This window comes from Pteropus vampyrus, unplaced genomic scaffold (assembly GCF_000151845.1).
Source record: "Pteropus vampyrus isolate Shadow unplaced genomic scaffold, Pvam_2.0 Scaffold63, whole genome shotgun sequence".
Classification (NCBI taxonomy): domain Eukaryota; kingdom Metazoa; phylum Chordata; class Mammalia; order Chiroptera; family Pteropodidae; genus Pteropus; species Pteropus vampyrus.
Window position 1 is genome coordinate 5,326,549 of NW_011888844.1, and position 11,778 is coordinate 5,338,326.

General features: G+C 35.6%; 1 non-coding gene across 1 annotated transcript; it reads right to left on the reverse strand.

Annotated features, from left to right (window-relative positions):
- Positions 1 to 2,658: 2,658 nt before the first annotated feature.
- LOC111740430 lies at positions 2,659 to 2,765 on the reverse strand. The gene has a single exon (XR_002780610.1). It is a non-coding gene; the product is annotated as a U6 spliceosomal RNA (small nuclear RNA).
- Between the last annotated feature and the right edge of the window lie 9,013 nt (positions 2,766 to 11,778).

Consider the following 11,778-nt stretch of genomic DNA (forward strand, 5'->3'; position numbering starts at 1 on the left):
ATTTCTTTTGGGAAAAAGTCTCTAGAACCTACATTTGAATCAAAATATTTTTAAAAGACTTCACTCATAGAGATAATACCAAAGAAACCATAAATATGTCTAGTTACCTTCATTATTACCATAACAACATCTAAATTTTGATTCTTGACAAATCAAGTTGTGAACAAATGCTAAGAACTTAGAAGACAATCACTAGAAAGAAATCTGAAGTAGATTGACAAATTCATGAACTTAGACGTATTTAACAAACATTCCCTTAACCACCTATTTTTGACTATACATATTGACTCAGAGGCTTTGAAAAATTTTTAAGAATAGAAAAGAAATATTAAAGCGAGTGGATAAAATTATGTGGTAGTGTGTTTACATCCTCCCATACTTTCTGTGTCGGACACTGTTGGCTGTCTACCCAAGAGGCATTTATCCATTTTTCTTCCCCAAAGTATCAGGTAGAAATTCCTTGATATCAGGGAAAATGATGACATTCATAGATTAGTGATGGCCATGTGATCCAGTTCTGACCAATAAAATATAAGAATTTTGCTGAACGGTTTTGACAAATCATTTTCTCCCTAGTATAAGATGAGAATGGGGAAATAAATTTTGTTTTATGTCACTCTCTCTTTCCTGATTTTCAGTACAGTTTAGAGAATGTAATTGATATAGCCATTGTGACCATATTATGGCTATAAGAGAGAAGCCAAGAGGAATACAGAGAGAACTATCCAAAACCCTAACCTCATTAAGATACTAAACAAGTACCAGAATCTTACTCTTTGAATTCTTATTATTGGGAAAAAATACCTCTTATTTAAGCCATTATAAATGGGCATTCTGTTTCTCATAACCAATATATTCCTAAATTATATCCTCTTTTTGTTTTTCATCTTATTTTTACTCTATCCTCTTATATATAAAGAGTATTTTAAGTAACTAAGATAAGGAGACAAAAATAATCAAAGATGTCTCTGCTCTATTTGGACTAAGGCAAAACATTTGTGATATGAATAAGAAGAGTACCAGGATGTCGGAAGGAAATAAGCCATTAAGAATGGAAGCGGATGAAGAATGTGTCAAAGGTAAAGACTATAATGGGAAAGGTTTAATGTGTTGTCATTGGACTGCCTCCACAATGATTTTTAATAGAGCGCAGCAGTGATAATCTCTTAGAACACACTGGTACCAACATAGGTTGTTTACAGCATCTGTTCCAAGTAGTTGGTGATCTGGTTTTACTGCTTGTTAATTACTTTGAATGTTAACAATGCATTGTTGCAAATAATGACTTGTTTGAATCAAGAAACGTATAACCAAAGACTTTACTACAATCCAATCTTGAAAGAAAACCCCCAATCAAAAGAGCAACGACACTTGCTGTCGCTTGCTTTATTGCCAGTTCCTACTAGATTATTGGTTACCAGAAGGTGCAGTGGCTGGGGAGGAGCTAGATGGGGTAAAATGGGTCAAATATGTGGTGACAGAAAGAAATCTAACTATGGGGGGTGAACACACAATGCAATGTGTGTGTATATATACACACAAACAATTCAACAGGTATACTGTTGAATTGTACACCTTAAACTTACTGGATTTTGTTAACCAACATCACCATAACAAAATTTTTTAAATATAAAAAAATATTTTATTTAAGTATAATTGGCATACAATATTATATTAGTCTCAGATGTACAACATAGTGATTCAACATTTATACACCTTACAATGTGATGATTTGAAGAAAACAGTGCTTCTGCTTTGTGAAGCAGAAGTAATTCTGAAAAATTACTCAACTGAAGTTTCAAAAGATAAAGTAAATGGGGAAATCTGAAACAAGATTGTAAAATGCTGCCCCCTTCTCTCTCAATTATACATTAGCAAAAATCTCAATGACAAACTAACTTTACAAATTATTTCTCATCTATTTCAGCAATTGCTGTGTTCAACTAACCAATTGTATATAGTATTGTTTCAGTTTTTTCTGCCTCATTTTGACTTATATTACAATATACTAGCTCACAATTAGCATTAATATGGTGAAATAAAATAGCAACTTAAATGTATATCATTAAATATAGAACAGCAAAAATAATTTCACTATCTTATTCTAATTACTCTGGCAAAGTTCTCACACATCATACTGTATAAAACAATGGCTTTATAATATTGCAAAATATAACAATTTGACCTTTTAAGTGGAAAATTATGATAAATATAAATGTTACATTCATATGTAACATATTCATGATTTTTTCAGATTGCATTTCAAATACTTAATGTATTTTAGCAGCCAATGCTACTTTATTCTATCAAAAAGTATCTAAAAGGAGTAGAGTAAGTGCATAACAATACTCATGTTCAAATAGCTAATTCAACCTTTTTTTTTAAGTTTTATGAGTCGACATATTTGCTCATAAATATCTAGGTGTAACTAATTTCAGATTGCCTTATATTAATATTTTTATGAAAAGTCCCACTTTTGCAATGGTGGGCCATTGCTTTGATGTGTTTCTTCTGAGTTAATCAGCACCAGGTATGAAGAGGCTTGGGCATGGCACAAAATATGGGAAAAAAGTCCCACTTTTGCAATGGTGGGCCATTGCTTTGATGTGTTTCTTCTGAGTTAATCAGCACCAGGTGTGAAGAGGCTTGGGCATGGCACAAAATATGGAATGCTTATCAAATTTGCGTGTCATCCTTGCACAGAGGCCATGCGAATCTCCTCTGTATCATTCCAGTTTTAGTGTATGTGCTGCTGAAGGGAACACTAATTCAATCATTTTTATATTGTTATTTGAATACTCCTTGTCTTACAGAATATACACACATTCACACACATTGTTATTAACTGCCACATATATAGTAAAGAAAATGTAGAAATGATTGTTAGGTGAATTAACTTGGGTTATTTCCTTAAAAACTCTCTTAAATTGGATTACATAATAGAAAATTAAAATGATTTTATTAACTCTAGCAAAGCTGTTAAAACCCAGGGTACTTAGGCATAAAATGAGCAATAACTCAAGTGTACAAAAAATTTTAAATGATATCATTATACGCCAAAAAACAAAACATATATTTAAATTATTTCATAGAGTAATTCAATCCCTAGCTAATACCCCTACATCATACATATTTAAATGTCTTCAAGAAATTATTTTTTGGTGATATTTCCCTATAAACTAAAGTATAATTTAACTAAAAGAACTAAATTCCATTTTTTTTTTCCTATCTTGCCTTATGACTAATCTATTAGCATTTCACTTTGCACAGAAAAGATTAAATAAAACAGAAATGTTTATCTGGGTCTTGATGACAAATCAAAATGGTAAGAAATCATACAATCCACTTATATTAGTGCCATACTCCAACTAGGCATACTCAAAAACACTCAAATGTTTGCCATCTGATCCCATGCCCTCACAAACAAGCGTGCTATATCCCAAACTGTGTTTCAGTCATGGATGGAACTTCCTTATTTTATATAGCTCTCTCAGGTGATCAGAAATATTTTCTACTCTATCCTCAACATTCTGCTTGCTTCAGAGGTTCCTGGAAATCAGTTGAATAATGCACATCTGGACTTATTTTCTACATCAGTCACTTAACTGAATTAATCCCCCAAAGAACTCTGGGACAGAAAGACTTGTTCAGTTTGTTTTGGAGCATATTTTACTGCTTATTAAAGGGTACATAAAAATTTTGTAGTCTCATTACCAGAATATAATTGGATTTACTCAAATTAAATTCTATAGTACTAGATAGATACAAGACAGTGCTAGGGTCAGTATAAACTAATGCTATAAGTGAATGTAAGTAGACAACTGTCAAAATTTATTTACCACTTAGTGAGCACTAAAGTTCTTATTCTTTGACAATAGAGTGAGCATGAAGTTGTTCATCTTCCTCTGCTGGTAAGCTAATAATATTCTGCTATTTAGTACCTTCTAAGTCTCTGGAGCACATCTAAGAACAAAAGTAGAATGAAGTGAGATTATTTTTGGGCCTATTTTTTTTTATAGCGCTGGTAATGCTTTGATGTGAACAATAAAAATAATGGAATTAGAGTAGTAGAGAGTACAAAATCTGGAGCAGCAAAATAATAAATTGGAATACAAGTAATTAAGACATTCAATTATTTAGATCATTTTTCTCATGGTCTAACTTGAGAAAAATGTGGAAAATTTTTTAAAAGAAGAAAAATATATTAAATCTCACATTAGGGTTCTTGCATAATAGACAAAAATAACAGGCATATGAAGCACAAAAATAATTCTTTGGGAAAAGCAATTTGGCAAGAAAGAATACAAGATAGATGGTGACTGACTTGTGGCAGAAAGACAATAAGGAGGTTATTATACTAATCCAAAGATGACTCTGCAAATGATGAGCACTAGAGTGGGTAGCAGAAATAATGGAGAAGAAAAAAAATCTGACAGATTTGAAAGAAAAAAAAAATAGAGAACTCAGTGAGAAATTATACATAGAAGAAAAGGAAATGAATGGGTTAAAATACCTTCAGTTCCCTGACCTGTAAGATTGAAAGAGTGACGGGTATAGAATAGATAGAAAGTAGAAGCTGATGTGAATGGGGAAGTTGATTTCAGTTTCAGACATTTTGAATTTGAAATGTCAGCATGATAATCGGTTGGATATGTCTTGTACAGCACTGCTAAGCATTTAAGAGTTCATACATATGTTGATTTGGGAGTCATTTTCATGATGCAATAGTGAAGACATAAGAAAGCATGAACAGTGGGTTAGGTATAGAGTTTAATTCCATACTCAATTAGGTGGTACAATGAGAAGATGTAAACAAAGGCTATAAAGATGGAGTGGCAAGAGAAACAAGAATATAAGGAAAATAAAATCCTGTCAAAGTCAAGAAATGTGTGTGCTACTGGGAAAATTTGGAGTAGTTAAAAACAATAAGAAATACAAAAAAAAACATTTACAGGATTTAGCAGAACCACTAGTACTTTTTTAATGTTTTGGGGGTAGAAGGTAGTCAGCTGGAACTAATAGAGAATGAGTATATAGAGAAAGAGGAGACGGAAAGTATTTGCCAGTGAAATGAATGAGTGTTTAGGTAAAATTAGGAGAGGCAAGAATAATGTAGGTCATTATGGCCAATACAAAAAAAAACTCTTTAGAGAGAAAAATAAGCACGTGTATTTCCTTGCTAGATCACCACATATCATTGGAAAGTAAAAAGTAAGTGACTTGCATACTGTAAGTTTTTGTTGGAGAAGTTAAAATTGCTTATTTTAGGTGCATTGCTAAAAGTAAAACTCCACATTTTATTTGAAGTAATATCTGTAAGGAAGATGGTTTCCTATGGTAAGAAGACAATTAGAAATTATCAAATAAATAAGCGTTGGCCTGGTAAAATCTGCTTGCTTCACTGTGGTGACATCCTGGGACCCTGCCCCACCCAACTCTTGCACCACAGGAGATTCTTTTAACAGCAAGCAGTAGGCCTAGGCTCATGCACCTTCCTGAGGAATTTTTGTGGCAGGCAGCCAGCCCCAGCCTGCACTGCAATTTTTCTTAAACAACTCTTGGGGATCCACGAGCCCCTGGCAGATGGTGGGTGGTCTCAGTGTGCTCTGAGCCTTCTACAGAATTGCCCTTGGCTCAGCACTGACACCAAAATTTAATCAGCATTAATATACCTTAACATTAACATCACTTGACACACCTTAATGACTTCCTGAGACCTTGCCTCTGCCAATTTATGTATTGCAGGAGCCTTTTTTTTTTTTTTAACAACTAAGCCTTACAAGCAGCTTGCAGGCTACAGTAAGTCCCAGGGTGCCATAGACATTTTGTTGAGCTTCTTCAGGCTTGGTACTGGTGGCAGCTAGCCTCAGTTCAGAGCTTAGCCTCTCCAACACACCTCCAGGTCCAGCATAGGCAGCTATCAACCACAGATCACTTTGTAGCTCTTACCAAAAAGCTCTGTGCTTGTCACAAGCAGCAGCTGATTTTGGCTTGTACAGGAGCCCTTCCTCTCAAGAGACACCAGTGCCAACACACTGGAAGGCCAGCTTGAGACCACAGCAGAGCACCACATGATTAGGCCCATGAGAAACACACACCAAAGGAGGTGTGGCAGGCCTCGGAGGCAGCTGGGGAGAATATTGCTCTGTGGGGTCAATGCCCACACAGAAGCTCATAAGCTGTGGCAGTGACCAGTCCTTACAGCCAGTCGGCCTGAGGGTCAATTCTAGCCACTGGTGTGTCAATAGCATTCAACTACAAGAGGAAGGCACACACAACCCACATGAGGGACACTCACGAAGCACCAAGCTCACGTGATGAGGGTAATTGTGCCACTGGGCTCTATGGGGTACCTACTATGTAAGTCCACCCATCTAACACTGGAAGATGTAGCAGATCTACCTAATACATAGAGACAAATGTAGAAAGGCAGCCAAAATGAGGAAACAACATGTCCAAATAAAAGAACAGGAGACAATTTCAGAATAAGAACAAAACAAAATGAAAGATAACAACCTACCAAATATAAAGTTTAAAATGCTGGTTATAAAAATGTTCAAGGAACTTAGTGAGGATATCAACAACAAGATAGTAAGCATAAGAAAAGGTCATAAAAAACAAACAAAAAATAAGTCAGAAATGAAGAATTTAATAAATGAAGCAATATATATATATATACTAGAAAGAATCAACAGCTGATTAGATGAAACATAAGAAAAAAATCCGTGTTTTGAAAGAGAAAGCAGTAGAAAACAAGAAAAAATAATTTAAAATGTGAATATAGTTTAAGGGACCTCTATAAAAGTATCAACATTTGTAACATTTGCAACACAGGGGGCTACCAGAAGAAGAAAGAGAGACCAAGGGATTGAGAACCTATTTGAAAAAATAAGGAGTGAAAATTTCCCTAACCTGGTGAAGGAAATAGACATACAACCTCAGAAAACACAGAGTCCCAAACAAGATGAATCCAAAAAGACCCATAACAAGAAACATCATAATTAAAATGTCAAAGGTTAAAAAAAAAAAAAAAAAGAGAGAGAGAGGGAGAGAATTCAAAAAGCAGCAAGACAAAGTGGTTAATTACCTACAGGGAGCTCCCAAATGACTACCAGTTAATTTCTCAACAGAAATCTTGTAGGCCAGAAGGGATTGGCATGAGATATTTAAAGCGATGAAAAGCAAGAACCTACAACCAGGACTGCACTATCTAACAAGCCTATCATTTAAAATGGAAGGAAAGGTAAAGACTTTCCCAGACAAGAAAAGGTAAAGGAGTTTGTGACCACCGAATCAGTATTACAAGAAATGTTAAAGAGAATTCTTGAAAAAGAAGTGGAAAAAAAGAACATAAATATATATAATAAAATGGGAATAACTACGTACATATCAATAATTAATTTAAATTTAAGTGGATTAAATACTCCAATCAAAAGACATAGGGTAAGAGTTATGTCAGAAGCATGGCGGCATGAGGAATCTTCCCACATCTCTCCCCTCGAAATAACCATGACCTTATCATCTAAAACCCAACAAATAACACTCAACCTACACTCAAGCACTTCGGAGGGATCTGCACATCAGAGCATCCAAAGGAGGGCAAATCCTTGGGAGGCTGAGGGTCAAATTATGAGTGAGGAACAGACAAGTTGTGAAATGCAGCCTAGGCTCCCTGCAGGAGGAGGAAGGGGGGCACAAATTTCAAGGCCAGGCCTTGGCCCTTTGAAGCTAGGAGCACTGCAACCTGTGTGATCAGCATATTCAATGCAGCTGAGCCAAGGGCCAATAAAGGGAGCAGGGCAGAGACTACGTACAGAGGAGTGACAGGTGTGGCTTAGCAACTGCCATTGCAAACCAGGAGGCTGAGTCACAAAGTCTGGTTGCACACCTCTCCTCTTCGAAAACCAATTCAGAGCGTGCCCTCCAGCCCCATATTCGCTCAGAGTTAACACCACCGAGACCCAGGATATTTGTGCAACCAGTACAAACACACACTTTAGTGTGAAACATACACTACAACCAATACCAGAGATATGGACAGTGATATCAAAGCAAGACAACTGAAACCCGGGAGAGAAACAGCCATACACACCACGGGCCTCTCCCAATCAACTCTACCCATATCTAGTCAGGCTGAATCAGAAGGAGCCACAGAACATTGCATCTGACTGTTGGAACAGTAACAGGATTTCAGGACCTCTTCAGAGACTAGACCCTCATCACCAATCACACCATTTCATGGGGATAGAGGCCTGGGAACAAGGGACCTGATCACAGAGGAATTACACAGTCACATACTAGAGAGAAAACGACATTTTTAGCTTCGAAGCAGAGACATAAGAAGCTTTAACATCATTTACTGGAAATCAAAAGAAAAACTTATCAACCTACTAAAGAGAGATCGCTACATAATAAATTTTCTATTTTTTTTTTTAAGCAGTGTATACTCCCATTAATTCCAAGGCCATGAAATACTATGAACAACCAAGGTGAAAAGGAACCTCAGAAAGAAAGTGAAAAATCTCCAGAAAATAAGCTTAAAGACATGAAAATATATTATTTAAATGACTGAAAATTCAGGGTTGTTCTTTGAAAACAAAATCAATGAGATGCAAGTAAATTCTGACTGAAAATTCCAAGAAATCAGAAAATAAAAATAAATGAACAAAACAAATGTTTTACCAAGGACATTGAAACCCTAAAAAAGAACCAAAAGCAATTCTAGAGATGAAGAATATTTTAAAAGAGATTAAAAAAAAATGAAATAGTAACCTTAGGAAATAGAGCTGACCAGATGGAAAAAAGTAATTAGCGATATCAAAGACAGAAATCTGGAAATGACATGAAAAGAAGAAGAAAGAGACTTGAGAATGAAAAACATTCTCTATAAGAACTCTAAGAACTCTCTGACACCATGAGAAAAAAAAAAAAAAATCATAAGATTAACGGGTATACCAGAAGGAGAAGAGAGAGAGAGCAGGAAACCAAGAGCACATTTAAATAGTCGGTGAGAATTGCCCAAACCTATGAAAATAACTGGATCTTCGAATCCAAGAAGCAAATAGAACACCCAGTTATCTCAACTCAAAAAGTACTTCGCCAACATATATTAAAATTTTTAAAAATTAATGACAAAGAAAGTATTCTCAAGGGAGCCAGGGAAAAGAAGACAGTATCTTATAAAGAAAAACCCATTAGACTATCATTGACCTTCTCAGCACAGAACTTAAAAACAATGAGAGAGTGGAACCAAATATTCAAATTATTATTGAAAAACAAAACAAAACAAGAAATTACCAGCCAAAATTAATATATCCAGCAAAGCTCTCCTTTAGATAAAAAGGAGAAATAAACACGTTTCCAGACATACGAAAGGTGAAGGAATTTTCCACCACAAGATTCACAGTAAAGGAAATAATGAAGGGGGTAATTCTATCTGAAACAAAAGGACAAAAATAAATAAATAACTATAAGTAAGATGACTAACAGGCAGGCAGGAGCAGCAATATGCAACCTTTACTAAGACAGGGTATTATAAGATTAAATATTACATAATGATAGATGATAAAAATAAAACACTCTCGAAAAAGAAGATAACAGCTCCAGTAATTTAGAAATTAATGTTCAGAATATATAGTGATAATATGAGATAACAAAAACAGAAAAAGAGTGACATCAGAAACATGGTGGAGTGAGAGATGTCCCCAGATACCTCCCCTTGAAACAACAATAAGCCGAACATCTAAAACTCAATAACAAAAAAAAAAAAAAAACAATCAACCTGCACAGAAGCATGTCTGAGTGAGGGATCTGTGCATAAGAGCTACCACATCTCAGAACTCCAGTAGTCAGGCAGTAGACTGGGAGAAACAAGCTGCCCCTTGAGCCTGATCTCTCTGTAAGAGGAGGGGAAAGGGAGAAAGTGTGGTCAGTTCCTAAACAGCCCTGCTGGACAGCTGTGAGCTCTGTGCGGCTAGCGAAGGTGCCCCAACATGAGAGCAGAAAGCAGAGGAGTACAAACGGCAGAGAAGCGTGAACAGCAGAGAAGTGTGAACAGCAGAGAAGCAGGGAGAGCAGAGAAACAACAGTTCATTATTACCAGCCGCAGCTGCAAAACATGAGGCTGAGCCACAGCCCCAATCCCTCAACCGAGAGGGCCCTTCCCCCCATATACTCTGAGACATCACAAAGCCCCAGGGGATTCTGAACAAATGAAACCAAAACTGTCACTAACACTGACAGGGACTGATACTAAGGGTAGTGGAAGTGATTGAATATCTACAAGGTAAAAAAAAGCATTATTAAGAAATTATAATAAGCAGGGATTCAAGAGAATTAGACATCACTTACTAAAAATCAGAAGAAAACTGCATTCCTTGCAACAGGTTCAAGAGAGACCTTAATATAATAAATCTTCTTGGAAAGAAAGCAGAACACACTTCCATTAATGCTCAGACAGAGAAATAGTTCAATAAACACCATTAAGAACCAAGATGACAAGGAAGCTAAGAAAGAAAGAGAAATATCCAGAAAATAAGCTTACAGACATAAAAATATATGACTTAAATGGCAGAGAATTCAGGATGGTACTTCTGAAAAAAACTCAGTGAGTTCCAAAATGAGTCATACCAACAATTTCAGGAATTGAAAAACACCTAGAGAAGCAAAGCAAGGAGACTGAAAACCTCGATAAGAACAGAATAGATCTTCTGGAGATAAAAAACAAACAAACAAACAAACAAACAAAAATAAAACAACAACAACAACAACACTACAAGAGTTGAAAAATGAAATAGCAAGCTTGAGAAATGGAGTTGACCAAATGGAGGAAAGAATCAGTGATATCAAAGACAGAAATCTACAAATAAATCAGAAGGAAGAAGAGAAAAACCAAGAATAAAAAATAATGAGAGAAATCCAAGAACTAGCTGATACCATGAGGAGAGGAAACATAAGAATAATGGGCATTATCGAAGAGAGGGAAAAGAGCAGGGACTAGAAAGCATTTTCAGACAAAAATGTCAAACAAGTATTTCCCAAATCTAAGGAGTGATTTGGAGCTTGGAATTCAGGAAGACAACAGAACACCCAATTATCTCAACCAAAAAAGGCCTTTACCAAGACACACTGTATTAAAATTATCAAAAATCTATGACAAAGACAGAATTCTCAGAGCAGCCAGGGAGAAGAAAATAGTAACTTATAAAGGAAAACCCATTACATTATTGTCAGACTTATCGGCACAAACCTTATAAGTCAGAAAGGAGTGGAATCAAATATTCATACTATTAAGTGAAAGGAATTACCAGCCAAGAATAATGCATCCAGTGAAGCTCTCCTTTAGATATGAAGGATAAATAAAGACCTTTACAGACATACAAAAATTGAGGGAATTCTCCATTATAAGGCCTGCACTACAGGAAATACTGAAATACTGAAAGGAGTCAGCTTACCTAAAAAAAAAAAAAAAAAAAGACAAAAAGTAAAAAAAGCATAATTAGGAGTAAGATGACTAGCAGGCTAGTAGAAACAGAGGAGTGCAACCCTTACCAAGAACAGGGCATTATAAGCTTAAATAATAAGAAGAGAATTGCTATAGCAAGAAAGTAATGAAAGTTCATCTTACATAAGGACAAATTGAGACAGCAATGACTGAAAAGGGTAGGATTCAAAGATGCAAATTCACAAAGGAGAATGGAGATAATGCACGCACAGAAGAAAATGGACGACTGTGTGTGTGTATATATACATATATGTATATATATACATGTGTGTGTG